The sequence below is a fragment of the Lutra lutra genome, chromosome X (genome assembly GCF_902655055.1).
Source record: "Lutra lutra chromosome X, mLutLut1.2, whole genome shotgun sequence".
Lineage (NCBI taxonomy): Eukaryota > Metazoa > Chordata > Mammalia > Carnivora > Mustelidae > Lutra > Lutra lutra.
This window is the reverse complement of record NC_062296.1, coordinates 74,363,299-74,384,669: the sequence shown is the minus strand read 5'-3', so window position 1 is coordinate 74,384,669 and position 21,371 is coordinate 74,363,299. Positions and strand designations below refer to the sequence as shown.

The following is a 21,371-nucleotide window of genomic DNA, read 5'->3' as shown; positions in this document are numbered from 1 at the left end:
GTATTTTGCTTTATTTTTCTGGGTAACACTCAAATTTGAAAGGCCAGGACAATTAAAAGGCAGTAGGCATCACGTTTAGTGATTAAATATGTTTGGAGCAACTGGATCATAATCGGTCGTCAATTGCTGGTCCACAGTTAACCGTATGCTCCTGACAGTGCATTCTTAGTAAAAGGAACCATGGGGAAATAGTATACAACCTTCAATTCCTGAACTTTTGGCAATCCATTTTTAGCTCTGGAGTGCCTGGCTGTATGTCCTTTTCTATTATCTGATTTTACTCAGAAGTGCTATCATTTTTGGTATTTTAGTTGCTGAGAAGTCAACAGTTAATAAGAAGACAGTTCGAACCAAATGACGAAATTGTTTTTACTCTTCATCTGTCCCATGTAAATACTGGAAAGAAATCTTGCTATATCTAACATGACTTTTTTTTTTTAATCTTCTCTCATCCTCCTTCCAAATTTTTGAGGTATAAAAAATGAATTTTTGGCTTCACAGAAATTGCCCTGAAACGTTTCTATAGTTAGTGACAGCAGTCTCTTCCACTTACTTCCAGGAGAAAGATTCTATTCACACACTCTTCAGTCTTTCAGTGGCTTGAGCATCTTACAACAGGGAGAAGAATGTAGCATTATCAAAGACTTCCTTCTGGCTTTTACTTTATGCTGTCTTTGAATAGCACATACTAGCACCTAAGTGCCGAGGGGCATGGAGATGGAGTGAACAGATGTGAGTGAACTTAACCCTAGAGACAGGGCTTTCTGAGATGAAGTAGGAAAGGTATTGATGAGTGAAGAGCCACTTTAGGAAAAAGTGTTTCAGAGGATTTTTTTTTTAATTTTAACTCAGTCTTGGGTCAGCTCAAAGTACAGAAATATTGAAACAATATTATGCCACCTGGTCATTAGAATTGGCAAGCCACCCAGGAGCAGGATTGTGTGGGCTGGTCAGGTTCTGAAATCAGATGGCCTCCTTTGAGCCCCCTCCCCTTCATTTTACTAACCTTAGCTTTGGGTGAATGACTTACTTCTGTGCCATTAATTTTCTCCCATATCCAGTGGAAATATATTTTCCTGGTATTACAGTAATGATTAAATTAATGCTGTGTGTAAAATGCTAACACAGTCCCTGGCACAAAGTAATCAAGCAATAAGTGGCAACTATTAGATAAAATGAGAGGCCCTGTTTCTTTATAGTACCTCCTTATTTGGTGTGGATATTTGTATGCCTCTTTTTTAAAAAATCCATCTGCATAGAAACGTGGAAGACACTCATGGCTACTACTGAGACATAATTTAAATATACCTTTCACCATGCCCAGTGAAGAAATAGAAAAGTTTTGGGACTGGTATATCCAAACCAGTGAATCCTGAAGACAGTATTGGTATAGAGAGTTCCATCCAGTGCATTTCTCTAAGAAGAGTGTCCTTCCATGTCAGTGTAGGAGGATGTTCATTACCCAGTAATTGTTTAATGAGACAAGCAGTAAGCATCTGCTAGAATTCACCTATGGAAATCCGGTTAGTGTGTTTGTGTACATGCACACAAATACAGCACCTAAATGTACATTCATACACACGCAAGATAGAAGAAGGTTTAATTGATTAATTCCTCTATCTTTAAATATACTCCTTTTTTTCCCTCAGGGCACACTTTTCCAGTGGGAATTTGAGTGTTATTTTAGGGGTGTTTAGAGTATCTATAATCAGTTAAAGACTGTGTAATGTTGCGGGGCTACAAGCCAACTCAACTTTCTCATACGAATTGGTTATTTATGCCAGGATATGAGAGACAAGGCAAAGTCCTAAGATTTAAGTTTTTAAAGCCCCTTTTTGCAAGGGTAATTCATGCTGGAACTGTATGGGGATGAGGTAGGGCAGGAGATGAGCTCTTAAAGCAGTTATATCTCATTAGCCCAGATTTCTGTTTTCAGCACACATTTGAATACCCAAATGTTAAAATACTAAATTATTTCCACAGCCACTGTATTATTCATTTAGGCCCCTTGTGAATTGGAAGATCATAGCACATAGTACAATGCCCCATAGAATTGTTCAGGAAGTGATAACTATTATTATTTTAACTGCCTTAGACTATACCTGGGTCCCTCAGTTTCCCACTATCAGTATTATTTTCTTCCTGCCACTATCTCATGAGGCAGTTTTCAATCATTTCTGGGTCATTTCTTGGGGAATTTGGTGCAAGTGACCAACATGGGTAAAACAGGCACAATTTTCATTCATGTGTTAACATGCATGGAGAGTTTCAGGACACCAGATTAAGAACTCTGGTGCTGGTTTGGAAACACCTCTTTCCTTTTTTAAAAAAACTATATTCTGTTAGCAAAGCTGTGGGGAAAAGGTAGCCCTTGGTGCTGTTGGTGGGGATGTAAACTGGAATGGCCACTGTGGAAAACGGTATGAAGCCTCCTCAAAAAACTAAAAATAGAACTATGAGATGATCCAGCAATCCTATTTCCAGGTATGTATCTGAAAGAAATGAAATCGCTATCTCAAAGAATTTTCTGCACCCCCATGTTCACTGCAGCATTATTCACAATAGCCAAGACAGGAAAACAACCTAACTGTCCCTCCGTGGATGAATGGATAAAGAAAATGTGGTATTTACACACAATGGAATATGGTCCAGCCACAAAAATTAAGGAGACCCTGCCTTTTGTGACAACATGATGGATCTTGAGGCATCATGTCAAATAAAATAGAGAAAAACAAATACTGTATGTTCTCACTTATATGTGGAATCAAAAAGGCTGACCTCATATAAACTGATTTCTACTGGATGGTAGAAATGGGGAGATGTTGCTCCGAGGGTGCACACTTCTAGCTATTAGGTGAATACATTCTGGAAATCTAATGCCATAGTCTCTATAATTAACAATATTACATAATATATTTCAAAGTTTTTAAGAGAGTAGATTTTAAAAGTTATCACCACAAAAGATGGTAATTATGTGAGGGGATGGAAGTGTTAACTACCCTTATTGTGGTAATCACCTCACAATATTTACATGTATCCTGTCATCACATGGTATACCTTAACTTATGTTGTATGTCAATAATATCTCAATAAAGTTGGGGAAAAAGATGACAACAACAATTATACTTTTTTTCACATGCCCTCGATTTGATTTTAGAGAATACTGGTCAAGACATTCCAATCTACTCCCTTAAATCCTTTCACTTGGCTCTTGAGGTAAAGCCCAGAGTCCTTGATCCTCTAGTATCTGTTCAGATATCCTGAGAGCATTTTGCCAAGGGAAGGAGACAGGGTGAAGTCCATCAGCTCCTTCTGAGGGGTGGGGACATGATGTGTGGTTCTGACTTCAAAATTATTCAGAATGTGGTAATATAATATGGTATATCTATACCATGTATATCACCTACCATCTCAAGAGAGTTCAGGGGCAGTACCTCATAACCAGAGTAATATCTGCAGCAAAACATACGAATACTCACACTAAGCAATAAATAAAGACTATAAACTGCCTTTTACCGGCTTCAAGGAAAGTTTTGCCACCAAATGAGTTACATTACCGAAAAACTTCCCATTTTCAGAGCTTTTAGAAATTTCAAATTGTAAATAAGGAATTGTGGATCTAAGGCGGAATTTGGGTATCCAGGAAATTGGTAAAAGATTCACATTCCTCTTTCTACACTGCACTTAAGGGTTTGTAAATTGGTCTGAGAAACAGCCCTAGATACCATTTCATTTATCAAGATGCATAATTTGTGAATTTGTGAATTACATAATCACAAAGCACAAATAAATTCATATATATGTACATATATTACATCACATTTATTATTCTATATAATTCTTCTTTTAGCAGCATTTAGCAGTGCATCCCAATAGCTCCACTTGAACTAATATAAATTGCTTGCCTGGCCCAATATGAACATAGAAATCATTGAAAAAGGACTTGAAAACCACAGCTGGAAATTAGAAACCTATCTCTGCAATGAGATATTTTTATGCAAAGAGAAAATGAGTTGAATACTTGAATCTGGAGCCCCTCTCAGCTTCACTTGAAATAATTTTGCCCAAAAATTGCATGGCATGAGTTCACTGATAAGAAAAGCAATGAGTTTTAATAAAATAAGTATGTCTAAATTTAAACTACCTTTCACATTTCAAATGGCACAAGGGAAAAACTTCCTCAAAGGTTTAAAACCTACTGAAAACATGAAAGGCAATGCATAATAAAAATAGCAAAAGTAAGCCAAATCTCTGTGTCTATATCCTCATATTTATCCATCCACCTATCTATTTATCTGTCTGGCTAGCTATCTAGCTATCATATTGTATCCAAGCCATTACTAAAAGTATTACCAATGTAAAGATGCTAAAAGCTATTGCTCTCTTTCAAGGAAAAGCTAGCTTTCATGTATGGAGAACATCTTTTAATACCTCCTTCATCTTCCATCTATCAAGAATCGATTATATACCTACTGGTGCTCCAAATGTGGCTTTTTAAAGCTTTGAATCTACGAGTGCCAAAAATACCCTTCTACTAGAGGAATTTACAGTCTAGTTAGAAAAAAATACTACTGGGGTCCTGTGGATAAAAATGACACAAAATATGCCAAAAAGTGTTTTGCGCATGATAAGGGTCACTTGATTATCATACATTTGCATTCACAGCTAGTACCTCTAAACACTTACTTTTCAATTTGGGCTCCATTCAGGTCCCAGCACTGCATGTGTATTGGTGGAAAAAAGAAGTTATTACGCTGAAACATATGAAATTGCCGTTCTGTAGATCTGAAATGGCCAAATGTCAGAAATTTCATATGGTTCACTGTAATGTAAGATGACTTGATCTAGGATCTACTGCCCTAGGTCAGTGACTCATTTGCTCCCCCTGCTAACCTTGACCTTAGACATTTTGTCCTAGAGCAGCAGCCATTCCCCACCATGAATTTGTCTCTAAGGTCTATGTGCCTCCAGACCTCCCTAGGACTAACTACTTAAGCTGGAGCTTGGACATTGCCTGGGCATTTGGCTAATGGGTTTATATCTACCTCCTCTCTCCAGAACTTGAAGGATCATAAGAATGAGGGCTTCCTTAAATTTTGTTCCCAAAGCACCTTGTTTGCCTCATTCTAGTTCCACTCCTGCATGACATCACACTTGGTCATCAGCCCAGAGCTGTCTGAATTCAACCATCAAAATTCAGTTGAAATGTTCTCACTCCCAAGGAGATATTTTTCACCCTATTCACATTACCCCCTCTGTTGCATTTGACACTGTAAGTCTCTAGCCTTCCCCAAAGCTCTTTCTTTTTATAAGCTATCATGAAGTAGCTGCCTTGTTTCTCTGTACACCTGTGCTACTCAAACCAAGCAATGGCCACTCACCTCTTAGAGCTCCCCAAGGCTTGGTCTCCTGCCTTCTCGTTTTCAATTCTCTCAAGGTAGTCTCATTCCAGAATGGCTCTCACCACTGACTATGTGCTCTTGGCTCTCTAAGTTTCTCATCTAGCTCAGATTTTACTCTCTACTTCCATCTCAACTGGGAGGTACCACAGGGTCACAGACTCAACTGTTTCTCCTCTTCTGGTATTTTCTTTTTCACTTGGTGACATCATACAGTCACCCAAGTTAGAACTTTGGAATTCATTTCTGATCCCTCTCTTTCTCTTGCTTCCCCATGGTCAATCCACCACCCTGTCCTTTCTTTCTCTTTTAGCTAGAGGCTTTTTAAAAAATTTTTATTTATTTAATAACAAGAGGGTGAGAGAGAGAGAGAGATCAGGAGCAGATCAGAGGGGTAGAGGGAGAAGCAGACTCTCCGCTGAGCAGGAAGCCAGATGTGGAGCTCAATCCCAGGACTCTGGGATGGCGATCTTAAGCAGACGCTTAATCGATTGAGCCACCCAGGTGCCCTAGCTAGACGCTTCTTAAAACTATTTCTTCCTACCCATCTTTTCTGCACTTGCAATGGAGATCACCAAGGCTACCCAGAGTCCTCCTACTATAATACTGCTGAATGCAGGGGTGCCTGGTTGGCTCAGTCAGTTAAGCGTTCAACTCTCAATTTTGGCTCAGGTCATCATCTCAGGGTCATGAGATCCAGTCCCACATCAGGCTCCATGGAACCTACCTAAGATTCCCTCTCCTTCTCCCTCTGCCCTCCCCCACAGCTTGCACACAATCTCACACTCTTTCTTCTTCTCTCTCTCTCGAAAAAAAAAAGCACACACCTCTAAATGCAGTCCTTTCCCCTTCATCTGAGACTGGCAAGAGAACCACCTAGAAACTAATGCTGTGATCGCATGAATGACTTCTGTAAAGCTTTTTCATAAATAATTTCCATGTAAGAAAAGATTTCCTATATTGATATTTATTATACATGTTAAAAGTTGAGATAGAATATTTGTGCTTAAAAAATTTTTGAAGTGTTTCTAAAAGAGCTAAAACTATGCCATATGCAATGAGCACAATTGCCATTTGTTTTTACTGTAAAACACTACTGATGAAATGAATGCTAATGCTGGAATCAAATGTTTATATAGAAAAGGTCTTCAAAAAGATATTAAAGTGTCATTTAATATCTTCTAAAATTTATATTTAAAAGTGAGATACATTTGATGCACTTTTAAAATAGACTTAACTTTTTTAAGAAAAGATTTTATTTTTATTTATTTGACAGAGAAAGAGAGAGAGACAGCGAGAGAGGGAACACAAGCAGGGGGAGTGGGAGAGGGAGAGAAGCAGACTTCCCACTGAGCAGGGAGACTGATGTGTGGGTCAATCCCAGGGCCCCATGATCACGACCTGAGTCAAAGGCAGATGCCCAGAAACTGAGCCATCTAAGGCACCCTAAACTTTACTTTTTGATCAGTTTTAGATTTATGAAAAATTGGGCAGCAAATACAGAGAGTTCACATATGCTCTCAGCACCAACCAGAGCCATAGCCTCCCCTCTCCCCATTATTAAGATCACCCACTAGGGTGATAGACTTGTAACAGTTGATGAACTTACATTGGCACATAATTACCCAAGTCCATAGTTTACATCAGGGTTCATTTTTGGTGTACATTCTGTGGGTTTGGAGAAATGTATAATAACATCTGTCAACATTATATTACCATACAGAATAGTTCCACTGCCCTAAAAATCCTCTATGATCTGCCAATTCATCCCTCCTCCCCACCTCCCAGTCCCTGGCAAACACTAATCTTGTTACTGTCTACATAGTTTTACCTTTTCCATAATGTCATATAGTTAGAGTTGTGCAATATATAGCCCTTACTAATTAGCTGCTTTCACTTAGTAGTATGCATTTAAGTTCCCTCCAAATGTTTTTATGGCTTGATAGCACATTTCTTTTTAATGCTGAATAATATTCCATTGTCTGGGTGTACCACTATCTATCTATTCACCTACTAAATGACATCTTGGTGGCTTCCAAGTTTGAGCAATCGTGAATAAAGCTGTAATAAACATTCATGTGCAGTTTTTTGGGTTTACATCTCCTTCGTGTAAATGCCAAAGAAAATAACTGTTGGATTATATGGTAAGAGTATATTTAGTTTTGTAGGAAACTCCCAAACTGTTTTCCAAAGTGGCTGTACCATTTTGTATTTCCACCATCAATGAATGAGAGTTTCTGCACCTCCACATCCTCAACATTTGGTGTTGTCACTGCTCTGGAATTTGGCCATTCCCATAGATGTGTAGCACATCTAATTTTTGTTCAATTTGTGTTTCCCTGATGACATATGATGTGGAACATCTTTTCATACACTTATTTGCCACCTGTGTATCTTTCTTGGTGTGGTGTCGTTAAGGTCTTTGGCCCATTTTTTAGTTGAGTTGTTTTGTTTTCTTATTGTTGAGCTTTAAGTGTTTTTTATCAGATTTATCATCTGTAAATACATCCTGCCTATCTTTGGCTTATCTTTTCATTCTCTTGACAGTTTTTAATTTTTAATTTTAACTTTTATTTTTATTTTTAATTTTAATGAATTCTAATTTTTAATTTTAATGAATTCTAGCTCATCAATTCTTTTTTTCATGGATTGTGCCTCTGATATTGTACCTAAAAAGTCATTGCTGGAGCATCTGGGTGGTTCAGTCAGATAGGCATTGGATTCTTGATTTCAGCTTGGGTCTTGATCTCAGGGTCATGAAATTGAGCCCCATGTTGGGCTTGGCGCTCAGCACAGAGTCTGCTTGAGATTCTGTCTCCCTCTGCCCCTCCCCCTGCTCATGCTCTTAATTAATTAATTAATTAATTAAAAATAAAAAATTTAAAAACTCATAGCCAAGTCCAAATCATCTAAATTTTTTCATGTGTTATCTTCTAGGAGTTTTATAATTCTGTGTTTTACATTTAGGTCTATGATCCATTTGGAGTTAATTTTTGAGACGAGTTTAAGCTCTGTGTCTAGGATTAATTTTTTTGTATATCAGTGTCCAGTTGTTACAGTGCTATTTGTTGCAAAGACTATATTAGCGCCATTGTATTACCTTTTCTCCTTTGTCAAAGATCAGTTGACTATGCCTATGTGGATCCCTTTCCAGGTCCTCTGTTCTACTATTTTGACCTATTTGTCTATTATTTTTCCAGTGCTATACTCTCTTAATTACTGTAGCTTTATAGTAAATCTTGATATCAGGCAGTATTAATCCTCCAACTTTGTTTTTCTCCTTCTGTATTTTGTTGGCTAATCTAGGTCTTTTGCAGCTACGTGTAAAAATGTTATAAACACTTTGTTGATAGCTACACAATAACTTGCTGGAATTCCACTGGGATTATATTGAATCAATAGATCAAGTTGTGACGAACTGACATGTTGACTATAGTTGGAATGGAATATCTATTTATTTAGCTCTTTGATTTCTTTCATCAAAGTTTTGTAATTTTTTCCTATGGGCCTTATACATATTTTGTTACACTTATACCTAAGCATTTCATTTTTGGTGGTTCTTATATAAATGTTAAATTTCAGATTCCTCATAGTCACATTGGTATATAGGAAAGAGATTGGCTTCTGTTTACTACCCTTTAACCCTGCAAACTGGCTATAATCACTTACTAGTTCCAGGGGCTTGGGGTCAATTCTTTCAGATTTTCTATATAAGTAAAATGTCATCTGTGAACAAGAACAGCTTTATTTCTTTCTTCCAGATATGTACATCCTTTATTTCCTTTTCTTGACTTACTGCATTAGCTAAGATTTCAACTACCGTATTGAAAAGCAGTGGCAACAGGAGACATACTTCTCCTGTTCCTGATCTTATTAGGATAGCTTTGAGTTTCATACCATTAAGTGTAATGTTAACTGTAGGTCTTTGTAGCTGATCTTTATCAAACCGAGGCAGCTCCTTTTAATTCCTAGCTCACTGAGTGTTTTTATCACAAATGAGCATTAAATTTTGTCGAGCGCTTTTTCTGCATCTATTGACATGATCATGTAGATTTTTTTTAGCCTAATGAGGTGATGGATTACATCAGGTGATTTTCAATATTGGACCAGCTTTGCATACCTGGTATAAATCCACTTGGTCATGGTGTATAATTCTTTTTATCGTTTAGTGCACTTTTAATAGCTTTAGGAGTAAAATAAAAGATCTTCTGTAAAAAATGAACAAAAGCTGGGGTGCCTGGGTGACTTAGTTTCTTAAGCATCCAACTCTTGAGTTTGGCTCAGGTCATGATCTCAGGATCATGAGATTGAGCCCTGTGTGGGGCTCCATGCTGGGTGGGGAGCCTGCTAAAGGTTCTCTCTCTTCCTCTCCTTCTACTCCACCCCCTTGCCCTGCACTCTCTCACTTTCTCTCTCTCTCTAAAAAATTAAAAATAAAAATAAATAAAAAATATAAATGGACAAAAATAAGAATATGAGTATGTGAGGGATGAGGACTGAAAAATGGTACAAGGTTAAATAGAATTCTCAGTGTTGGTGCTAATTTTTGAACCTACTAGAAAGAGTGCTGTGTAAAGTAACCCAAGGAACAATGCATTGTTCTTATTCCAAAAGTGTTTATAATATTCTAGTGTAAGTAAAACATGTAAATAACTATGATAGTCTAGTTACATATTTTTTGGATTGTACAAAGCAGTCACAGAGAGTTAAGTGACATGACTTGAAGAAAATCAGAGTCTCATTTTAGCACTTCTTTTTTTTTTTTACTTGCTTTTGGAAATCTCTTTTTAAAACTCTTTCTAAATTCCTGTCCAAAAAAATATTGTAGTTAAAAGCAGTATAAAGAAGAGGACTAGGAAGAGAAGCAAGTAATGAACTGTGATTAAAGATTAAAGCTTTTTTGTGGGGATGAGAGGTACATGGGAAATCTCTGTACCTTCCTCTCAATTTTCCTGTGACTCTAAAACTGCTCTAAAAAAATAAAGTCAAAAAAAGATTAGAGCTTTTTCAGAATAACATTTTATTAAAGGTTTCTAGAGATCTCAGGGGTTACTGTGGACCCAGTGCTGTATTTTTAAGGTGACAATAGTTGGAAATGATCTTTCAAAAGTACTTTTTTTTTCCTTAAGAGTGGAAAAGATTATTCCTCTAAGTGAATAAAAAAAGAGTATTATCCTCAAATATTGAGGATATAAGGCAAAAACAAGGACAAGAAATACTGTAGACTTAAGGGACTTGTTTCCATTTTCCTTTGCTTTTTCTTTATTCTAGGAAGATGTTCTCAATATTCAAATCATCTGTGGGAACTTTTTAAAAAAATCACAATTCTTGAGCTTCACCCAGAGAAATTAAATCTGAATCTCTGGAGGTAGAACTCAGGTATCTTTTAGTAAACTCCCCAGGCAGTTCTAATATGCCATCACAATTGTGAACCATGCCCCAACAGATCTGGAAGTGAGGTGCCAATGAAGAGTTTAACAAAGAATTTGAGAGGAGGTATATATACCACCTTCAGCTAATATCACCTAACCAGCTGATCCTGGTAAGATTTGTAGGAATATAACAGCCTAAATAAGCAAGGAGGACCTCATATCTTTACCATTAAAAATGAGACTGATGTGGGGCACCTGGGCGGCTCAGTCAGTTAAGCATCTATGTTCAGCTGGGGTCATGATCTTGGGGTCCTCGGATCAAGTCCCAATCCGGGCTCTCTGCTCAGTGGGGAGTCTGCCTCTCCTCTTTCTCTTTTGTTCCCCCTGCTCGTGCGCTCTCTGTCTCTCTCTCAAATAAATAAAATCTTTTAACAAAGGAGAGGGTTGGATTTGATAATATTAAAAATTACCATTTGCCAAAGCATCTTGAACTAACTAAAGCTAAAGAAGTATGCTGAGGGAGGAAGAAAGTCTTCCCTAGCTATTAGATCCCTGACAGGAGATTCCTTCTTCTGGTCTACATCTAAAATGTTCAGTCTTTAAAAAAAATTTTTTTTAATTTTTTTAAAATTTAAATAATTTTTTTTAAAAATTAAATGTTCAGTCTTGGTCCGCTAATAAGCATACATTCATGGAAATGCACATTAAATGATCTAAGGATTTGGGAAGATGACTATATGGAAAGCCAGGTATGAGGTTGGTATGTGAGTGGATGATTTCAAAAGCTCTTAGCTCTTGATATCAGTGAATGTACTATATTTTCCTCCCTTATAAAATTCATGTATTGTTTATTGCTTGCATGGTACTTTTGGGTGTGTAAAGTCACCTCTCACTTATTCTCATTCTGAAAATGTGCCAATTCCTTGGTGTATAAGAAGGAAAGCTACAGTTGGTTATAAAAACGTGATAGATGACGTAGGTGACTGTATTCAGCTGTAAGCAATAAACGCTGAGCTTGGCAGAAAGTACTATAGGCAAAACACAGTGATTTACCAGCTATCCAAACCACATGAGATTTGTAATGCATGAGACCCTCAGGCCCATCACTTCTCTTCAGCAACGGGAAACAATATTTTGGTGAACAATGACATGTTTAATTTCAGCTTTGTGTTGTAAAACAAAAAGGCGCCTGACTTTCATTTTATTATGTTTTTTCTTTCATAAAGTGTCTTTGCATCTTATTGGAGGTACACATGGTTTCTTATGAAGCAGAAACAGTAGAGCATGTTAGAAACAATATCTGTTGGTCAACATTTTTTTTTTTAGATTTTATTTATTTATTTGACAGAGAGAGATCACAAGCAGGCAGAGAGGCAGGCAGAGAGAGAGGAGGAAGCAGGCTCCCTGCCGAGCAGAGAGCCCCGTGTGGGGCTCGACCCCAGGACCCTGAGATCATGACCTGAGCCGAAGGCAGCGGCTTAACCCACTGAGCCACCCAGGCGCCCCGGTCGACATTTATTATTGGCTCTGTGTTTGCACATGGTTGGTGAGATCAAAATGAGAAACCCAGAGTGCTGGGACGGATGCTTTGCATTCTGATAGCCTTTCCAGAGAGCTGATTCTAATAGCTGAGGCTTTTTATGGCAGATGTGCAGCCAGTTGCTTGCTATGGTTACATATGGATACTAAAAACAGTCTTGGCATCCTCCGAAAGAGACAGAAAGAGAGAGAAAGAGAAATAGTAAGAGAAGAAATGTCATCCACAGAACTGGGGGTAAAAAATGTAGTTACCAAAGACCATGAACTCAAATCCCAACTCTGTTAATGATATATGGTGTGAATGCCATAAACTTTCTGCATCTCATTGTTTCAGCCTGTGAAATACTGATCTATTTTGCAGTTTCAATGTGAGAGATAAATAAAACCTCTTCCAAGACACTTTGAAAATAGATTGTGCATTTCAGAATAAATGTTAAGCTATAATAATGATGATGGAATAGCTGACACAGTGCAAATTTTAAATAGAGCAGAGTAACTTTCTAATTACGGCCTAAGTTTTATTCTTTGTAAGTGTAATTAGAAAGTGACCATGTTCCTTTAATTAGAAAGTTAATTAGATTCTGACCTCTTTTCCTGTCTTATTGTATTGGACTGCAGGCCAGAAGTAAATTACAAATCCCACTACTTACGTGGCGTTAGCCCCCTAAAATAAGACTGGTGAAACATGAATGTGATTTTAAGGACTAACAGTCGGATTAAAGTCAGATAGGACCTTCATAAGCTATGGAATGGATCTTGCATTAGAAAAAAGTTTAGCTGAATAAGTGAAGAAGATACTCCTCTAGATAAAGTTTATATAGTAAAGTCCTAAATCGTATCCTTCAGAATGCTGGTACTTTTACTTTAGTATGCATGCATGAGAATTACCTGAAGGACTTGTTAAAACACAGATTGGTGTTCTTTACACACAGAGCTTCTACTTCAGCAAATCTGGGGTTGGACTTAAGAATTTACATTTCAGGGATGCCTGGGTGGCTCAGTCGTTTGGGCATCTGCTTTTGGCACAGGTCATGATCCCAGAGTCCTGGAATCGAGTCCCGCATCGGGCTCCTTGCTTGGTGCCCTCTCCCTCTGCCCCTCTCCCCCTACTCATGCTCTGTCTCAAATAAATAAAATAAAATAATCTTTTAAAAAAACAAAGAATTTACGTTTCTAATGGGTTTACAGTTGATGCCGATGTTCCTGGTTTAAGGACCACTCTTTGAAAACCACTGCCTTAAAATATGAATAGCACTAGATTTAGGAATTGTCTAGCATCAAATAAGTTTGAGAGTTCTTAAAGTTGAACAAAATTAAGCTAGTTTCTTTACTGTGTGATATCTCAGAGGCTTTTATATGTTAGTTGGCTTTGTGAATCTTCAAGAAGGATAAAGTATGCATTGCTACTCAGATGTATTTGCTCTGCCCACCTGTTGGAATGCCTATAATTTATTTTCAAGTACTTCAGCATTAACAACATGACAGCCTTTGTGTACTAATTAGTTTAAGCTGAAGGATAGAGATGGTGAGTTCCCCCTCATAGTACTCATTTCCAAAGGTGGACCCCATGAACACTTTTGCTCTCCTTCCTCAGAGCTACCCCAGAGGTTTTACTGTTTCACAAACTGCTATTTGAATGGGTTGTTAGAATGGTTTGTTAATTAGCATTAACAGCAGAATGTGAGAGTTTTCATTGGTGTAATTAGTGATTTTCCCATGTGGGTACTGGTTAAAGGATTGTAGAGACAGCCCCTTGTATGAACAGGGTATACAAATCTAGTAAGGCTTCGTCCTTTAATGTGAGAAATGGTGTTCTAAATTTGATTCCTAATTCTGGAAACTTCTTGATTGCCTGGCTCCTACCAGCCCAATTAGCTGAATTCTTTCTCTAATATTATCATATTTGCCTTTGGGTGAAGTTTTCATGCAAAATTATGTTGGTTCACTTTAAAAGACATTTGTGGCTTCATAGAGTTGACTGGCTGTTTTGTGCTTGCTTGTTAATAAATGCCTAAAGGAGATTTTGCTCCTAGGTGGTTCAAATTACAATCAAGGAGCAGAGCTCCTAAAGGAAGAGGCTCACCCTTCTCCACATCCAGCCAGTGGCAGCCATGGCTATCTGCAGAAAAGGATATAATAGCTGTGTGCAATGAGATTGCCTTAGGTCAGATCACAACACTATCCCTGTTCCCCCTTCTAGTCTTGAGTCTTTGTGAAGCATTTCATACCACTGGTGCTGTTCAAAAACACATGGGAGAAAGGCTGTGTGATTATTTTCAACCTTTTAGAACAAAGGAGCCCTATGTCACAGGAAACCAAACAGCATTAGTAAACTGGTCTATAGAGCCTCTATTGTGTTCTATGTGAAAATTCCATGCAGAGCAAAACAGAAGCACAAGAATCACAATGAAGCAAACAAACAAAAAAGAGGTAATGATTTCGTGTTTACATTCTTAGTGGCAGTTTCCTAGGGAAATAATAACTTAGGATAAATAGTCAATTTTCCTGACTTGGTGGTATAAATTGTATTTTCTTTAGAAAAGGAGTGCTCTGGAGCAGAAGGGTTTTAGCTAAAAAATTGTGTGCATGAACGATACTGGCAAATTCAGACATATTCTTTGGTCTGTTCTTACTTTACTGAAAGCAAGATCCTCGTATGGACATAATGTCAATATTGAGTGTAATTAAGAAATCTCATGCTCAGGGACACCTGGGTGGCTCAGTTGGTTAAGCGGCTGCCTTCGGCTCAGGTCATGATCCCAGCATCTTGGGATCGAGTCCCACATCCCTCTCCTTGCTCAGCGGGGAGCCTGCTTCTCCCTCTGCCTCTGCCTACCACTCTGTCTGCCTGTGCTCATGCTCTCTCTCTCTCTCTCTCTCTAACAAATAAATAAATAAAATCTTTAAAAAAAAAAGAAATCTCATGCTCAGTATAATGTTGCATATAAAATAAATGCTCAGTAGATGTCTCTGTTTGCTTTGAGGTCACTTCTGTTCATGCACTGTTGTTGTTTCAATTTTAAGTAATTATATGGGCTTAGAATATATGGAAATAGCAGGTGTCTTTTAAAGGTATTTATTTAATTATTTGTCAGAGAGAGAGAGAGAGACCACACAGGGGAACAGCAAAGGGAAGGGAGAAGCAGGTTCCCCACTGAGCAGGGAGCCCGATGCGGGGTTCAATCCCAGAACCCCAGGATCATAACCTGAGCTGACCTGAGCCAAAGACAGACACTTAACCAACTGAGCCATCCAAGCACCCCAAAATAGCAGGTATTTTGATGACACAGTGACCCTGATCTGCACTGGACCTTGTATGAGTGACATTTTAGGCCAGAATTAATAGAAAGCACTCTACTTTGGAGTTTGATTTAAGTTCATTTGTTGGCCATATCACTTACCAGCTCATTTGGGGGGAAGATACTCTAGAAAATTCTGATTTGTTTGAGTTGCAATTCAAAATTTCCAAAATGTGAGTAATAAAACCTTACCTCACAGGATGACTCATTCATTCATTCCACATTTATTGACTGTCTCCATGTGAGTGGCACTGCTGCAAGACCAGGGGGACAGTACTTATAATAAGCACAAGCTTATTCATTACTGTCAGGGAGCCCTCAGCTAGTCACACAGGACAGCAAGGACCACCAGCAAATATGCACTATAATATCTGGAGATTATGAGTTTTACAAATAAAGTAAGTCAGGATTAGAGGGCAAGAGAAAATTATAAGAATGCTATTTTGGGGCACCGGGGTGGCTCAGTCAGTTAAGCATCCAACTCTTCGTTTCCATTCACATTATGATCTCAGGATCATGGGATTGAGCCCAATCTCAGGCTCTACACTCAGCGAGGCATCTGCTTCTCTCCCTCTGCCCCTCCCCCACCCCGATCTCTCTCTCTCTCTCTCTCTCTCAAAATAAATAAAGAAATAAATCTTTAAAATGAATGCCATTTTATTATGAATCAAACAGCCTTTATGATAAATGGGCATTTGAGCAGACTTGGAGGAAGTGAATGAGATCTTCTGTGCTGCAAGATAAAGCAAGGCAGAGTGTATGTAAAGTACATTGTGAAATGTCTGACACAGAGTAGGAATGTAGCAAATGGTATATTCTACTCTATTATGATTACCATTGACAACATTATCACTGATGTTGATGCATTTTTGTAAACACTTAACTCATGCACGTGTTTGGCAGAAAAACTTGAGGAAATAATTCCTACTAATTGAAGGCTCTCACAAATGAACAATCACTTATGGAAGGGACCAGACTTCTTGATATCTCTGCAACAGAAGTCTGAACTCTGACCAGTGCTTTTGGCAAGAGCCTTATTATAATCATTGCTATAGTCTGTATCTTGGGATATTGATAAGGGAAAGTGTATGGGATAGTGGCTATTAATAATAACATTAGCCACCGCTGTCATTTACTGATTATTTTTCATTCATCATGCAATCTGCTAAGTGTTTTACACTCTGTTGCTTTGAATTCTCTCAGCAATCCTATAAGGATGTTTTAAAGTTACCTGAGTAGTTTCACAGGATTGGAGCCTGGAATGCTGTGAAAACAAGGCCGATGCCCTTATTCACCATATTCACAATGTAAAATATATTGGCAAAAAAAGAAAATTATAACACTCTTGAAATTGTACCCATTTCAGTTAATAATGTGGAATATTCAAATAACTTTTGCTCCTGACTTTGGAACCTGGACTTCTGTGTGCTTTTTCTTTTTAAATGGAAACTATATTTTATAATACCAAATAACAAACATGGACATAAGCTTTTGGAGAACATATTTGTGCACAGAGAACTTTCTAGAAATAACAATTCTTGGAATTTTAAGCACTGAGACAGCAAATGGTGCATTTTGACTTCTTAAAATAGTGCACCCTACCCTCAATTCCAGATGTATCCAGCATCTCTCTACAGTGTTGTAGATCACAATCAAGTGCCGAAATAGAATCATTCATGCAATTGTAAATCACTACTAAGGCCTATTTAAGACATGGAGTTTTTATAATTTAGGTGTTATTTGAGAAACCAAATACCTGACTAAGATAGCTTATTAGGTTTTTAAACTTTATTTAGTAGAATGACCTCTGCTGCAACAAATGCTGTGAACTGGTTTTGAATTATTATTCAGAGGAGCCTGTGGCTGGCCATGAATAGACAGACAATTAGGAAGTGAATTTACTACAAAATAAATCCCTGGTGACCTACTGTTTTTTCTTTTCTAGTGAAGTTCCTCAAAGTACAATCCTATCACTTTTGAACTGAATGAACTAGTCACTGTCTCTCAAGTTGAACTATAGTGTCACATGGAAGTTTAATTTTCATCTTATTTAATTTGACCTTGAGAAAGGCAATATGATCTCCAGTTCTCCACACTTTAAGCCTCTTGTAATTTCTCCACCGAGAATGATTCCCAAGAGACCTTCTAAAATTTAAAAAAGAAATTAGTCAAATTTGCCACCCCTAATTTGTTCTCCACGATCTTTTGGCATCTCTCTCTCTCTCTTTCTCACATCTCTTTCTTTTTATCAGTGCCTCACACTTCCATGCACGCAGGGGACAACCCTGTGCAGGGGGCAGAAACAGGCGATAATAAATCCCAAACATCATCCTCTCTGGCTGGGCCCCCTGCTCTGATGCTTGGCTCAATGCCTGACACATAGTTGGCACACATACAGTGTTAGTTTTTTGAACCACTAACTCTGTGAATTGATGAATAGATCACCCATCCAGTGGACAGACAACAGAAAGCTCACCTTCGACTTTCATTTGTTTAGAGTTCAATTCAGGGCCACAGAACCAACTGGAAAGAGTATTGTGTATATATATATATATATAATAGCAAATGACTAATGATTTACATTTCCTGGAAACATACTGATATCTTACTTTGACTTTCTGAAAACATCAAACTAAAGGAATGCTTAACTGGAAATTTTAAATTCTCATGGGAGAAAATCATGAGGGAGGCACTGTAGGGATGTGACTACATACATTTTTTGGTATCTTTCTCAATATCCAACATCCCAAAAGTGCAAAATATGGGCTAGATTTCTACTCAGTCTGTTGGAATTTCAAATTACCCAAACCATGTCCCTTTTATTTCCTCTCTAGACTTTCATCTATAGATACATAATTCATTTAGAAAATATAAAACAAGCACCACTTTAAGTAAAGGATGGACAGGACAAGGGAAGTTTTGAAAACCATCTTTTGAAATGATAACTCCTTAGTCTGTGCACCAGCACCCAGGAGTTTATCTGACGGAAAATTTTAAAGCAGTAATTATAGTGTGACAAAACAATATTAAGTACTAAGATACATTTCAAAATTCTAAAGCACACTTCAAATACATCAAGGCACATTATTTGATAACTGTGAGATTAATGTGCAACCAGAAATGTCCCTGACATTTTAGAGTTATGGAATATCAAATACTTACTGCAGATTTGAACATCAATGGCCCCACATTCCAACCTTTTATTGTAGGGAGACATCAAGAAGGGCAGGCACTGCCCTTAAGCTTCTTGGAAGAAGGTCTGGTGATGGTAAATGCTTCCATAAAGAGCAAAATAGAAGTCACCAGATGCAGCTTCATAAGCTGTGGTGAGACATGGAACCCTGGGCCAAGACTTGTGAGCTATGAGCCTCCAGCAGAAGCTGTGAGTCTCATCACAGAACTCTTATACAGAACTGGACTACCTCAAGCAAGAATCAGGGTAGTAACATGAGCTTCTTGTTATAGTCCACTCTCTACTGTAAAATGTGTTTGACGTCAAGGAGGGGTACAATAGCAACTGCTATTCTCTGGATAACCAGGGTGAGAACTCTATTTTATCTGTCAATTACTATGAACTATTTGAGAATCGTTACATTAGCTGAAGTTGGGGGAAAGAAATAGAACAGGAGAGTCTCCTTGGCATAGTCTTGAAGAAGCTGCATTGGCAGAAATGGGCTACCCTAAATGCAATTGAGGGTACTAGCAAAGAGTTGGAGAATTATGAATAGGGTCATAGTAGATTAGTGTGGCTTCTTTGGCTTGATTATGGAAATTGGATAGAAAACTACTGTGCGAATAAAAGAGTGTAGTGACATAAAGAAGGAGTGAATGACAAGATGACAGCTACTCGGAGAATCTGCCTTTGAAGGTAGCCAGTCAGGAACAATTCTGGAAAAGGACCGGTGGAAGATATCTGGCAAGTTTAATGGACACAGCATGGTGGTAGATTGGATAACAAGAGCAAAAGATACAGGGGTGTAAAACATCATTCAAAGTCAAGTAATCTGACTATTGCCAGTGACAGAGAGACAGAAGAATAAGGCAAAGTATGAGAGGGAGGCAAAGAAGAATTTTTAAATGATTACTTTCAGTGTCTGCATTATTTTTTACTTGCAATCCTCATAATGCTCTGCAGACAGAGCCCCTTCTCCTTGTGTTCTGATGGTGGCGCTACCTGCTGGATTGCTCTTCTAATGACAACCTTCTGCTTGCCTGGTTCTCCAGGAATCATAGCAAGGATTTTTCCAGCACTCTGTCTCACTCACCTGGTCAGAACCCACTACCTCACTTTGGACTCTGCCCATTGATCAGTGCCAAACCTAGGACCAAGTTATGGTTTTGTGTGAGTGTGCTTCTTAGAAACTGTGCCTCTCCTTCTGTCTGTATCTCTACAATTCTGCCTCAGTCTCCAAGCCATTTTCCCCAGTGTCTGCCTCATCCTAGAGAGTTGCCATTGTTTCAAAATAGTTACAAACTATTATGCGTAAAGCACAGGTACAGGATCCCCTGCTATGTGCTTGGCATATGTTACCTCATTTAGTCTTTTTCTTTTAAGATATTTTTTACTTATTTGAGAGAGAAAGAGAAAGCTCAAGCCATGGGGGAATGGGGTGGGCAGAGAGAGGACAATCAGACTCCCTTCTGACATGGAGCCTGATGTGGGGGCTCAATGCCAGGGTTCTGACTGAGCCACGTAGGTTCCCCTATCTCAGAGTCCTTAGTTATTCATTATGGTTAGAACTTAATCATAAAGAAGATCCTAAAAAGAAGATATTACTGATTTTTGCAGATGACAAAACTGAGTTTCACAAATATTGTAACTCATACAATACAGGAGTTATGTAACAGAGAGGACTGAAAGTGGGCTGTTTGAATTTAGAACTGGCCTTTCTCTGGTGTTCTACAGCAAAATATGGATAGGGACACGTGTTAGAGGAGACAGCTTTCTGCCTGTCACCACCTGTCCTGTTAACCGTGCTGAACCATGAGAACTCATAGCTCACACTCAGGATGGCTGTGTTATCCTTTTTTTTTTTTAAGATTTTATTTTTTTTTTATTTGACAGAGAGAAAGAGAGAGCACAAGTAGGCAGAGTGGCAGGCAGAGGGAGAGGAAGAAGCAGCTCTCCACCGAGCAGGGATCCCGATATGGGGCTCGATCCCAGGACCCTGGGATCATGACCCAAGCCAAAGGCAGAGGCTTAACTGACTGAGCCACCCAGGTGTCCCTATATTATCCTTTTTAATTGAGAAGTTACTAAGAGATATCTATAGTTTGATATTCTCTAATTAAGATGAAAGTGAGAAAATAACAGGTGCAAACAGAAAAGTAGAAATCTGGACTGAAGATTTGTCATCACACAGATTGTATTAGATTCCTTTTGCTGCTGTAACAAATGACCACAAGCTTAGTGGCTTAAAACAACATCAATTTATCATCTTACAGTTCAGTAGGTCAGAAGCATGACACAGAATAAAATCTAAGTGTCAGCAGAGATGAATTCTCTTCCAGAAACTCTAGGAGAGACTCTGTTTCCTTGCCTTTCCCAGCTTCTGGAGGTTGCCCACATTCCTTGGCTGGTGGCCCACTTTCTCCATCTTCAAAGCCAGCAAGGTCTTATTTCTCTAACCATTCACCCATCATGGCATCTCTCTCTGACCTCAGCAAAAAAGACTCCCTGCTGGGACTAGGTACTCACTAGATTAGAAAGGGCACACTGAGATAATCTCCCATCGCAAGGCCCATGACCTTCACTACATCTG

The 21,371-nt window shown here is 38.4% G+C and overlaps 1 protein-coding gene across 1 annotated transcript in view; it reads left to right on the top strand.

Annotated features, from left to right (window-relative positions):
- The window catches only part of IL1RAPL1 (interleukin 1 receptor accessory protein like 1), a 1,432,909-nt gene that overhangs the window by 1,299,391 nt on the left and 112,147 nt on the right, over positions 1-21,371 (top strand). The gene's annotated exons all lie outside the window — the stretch shown is intronic.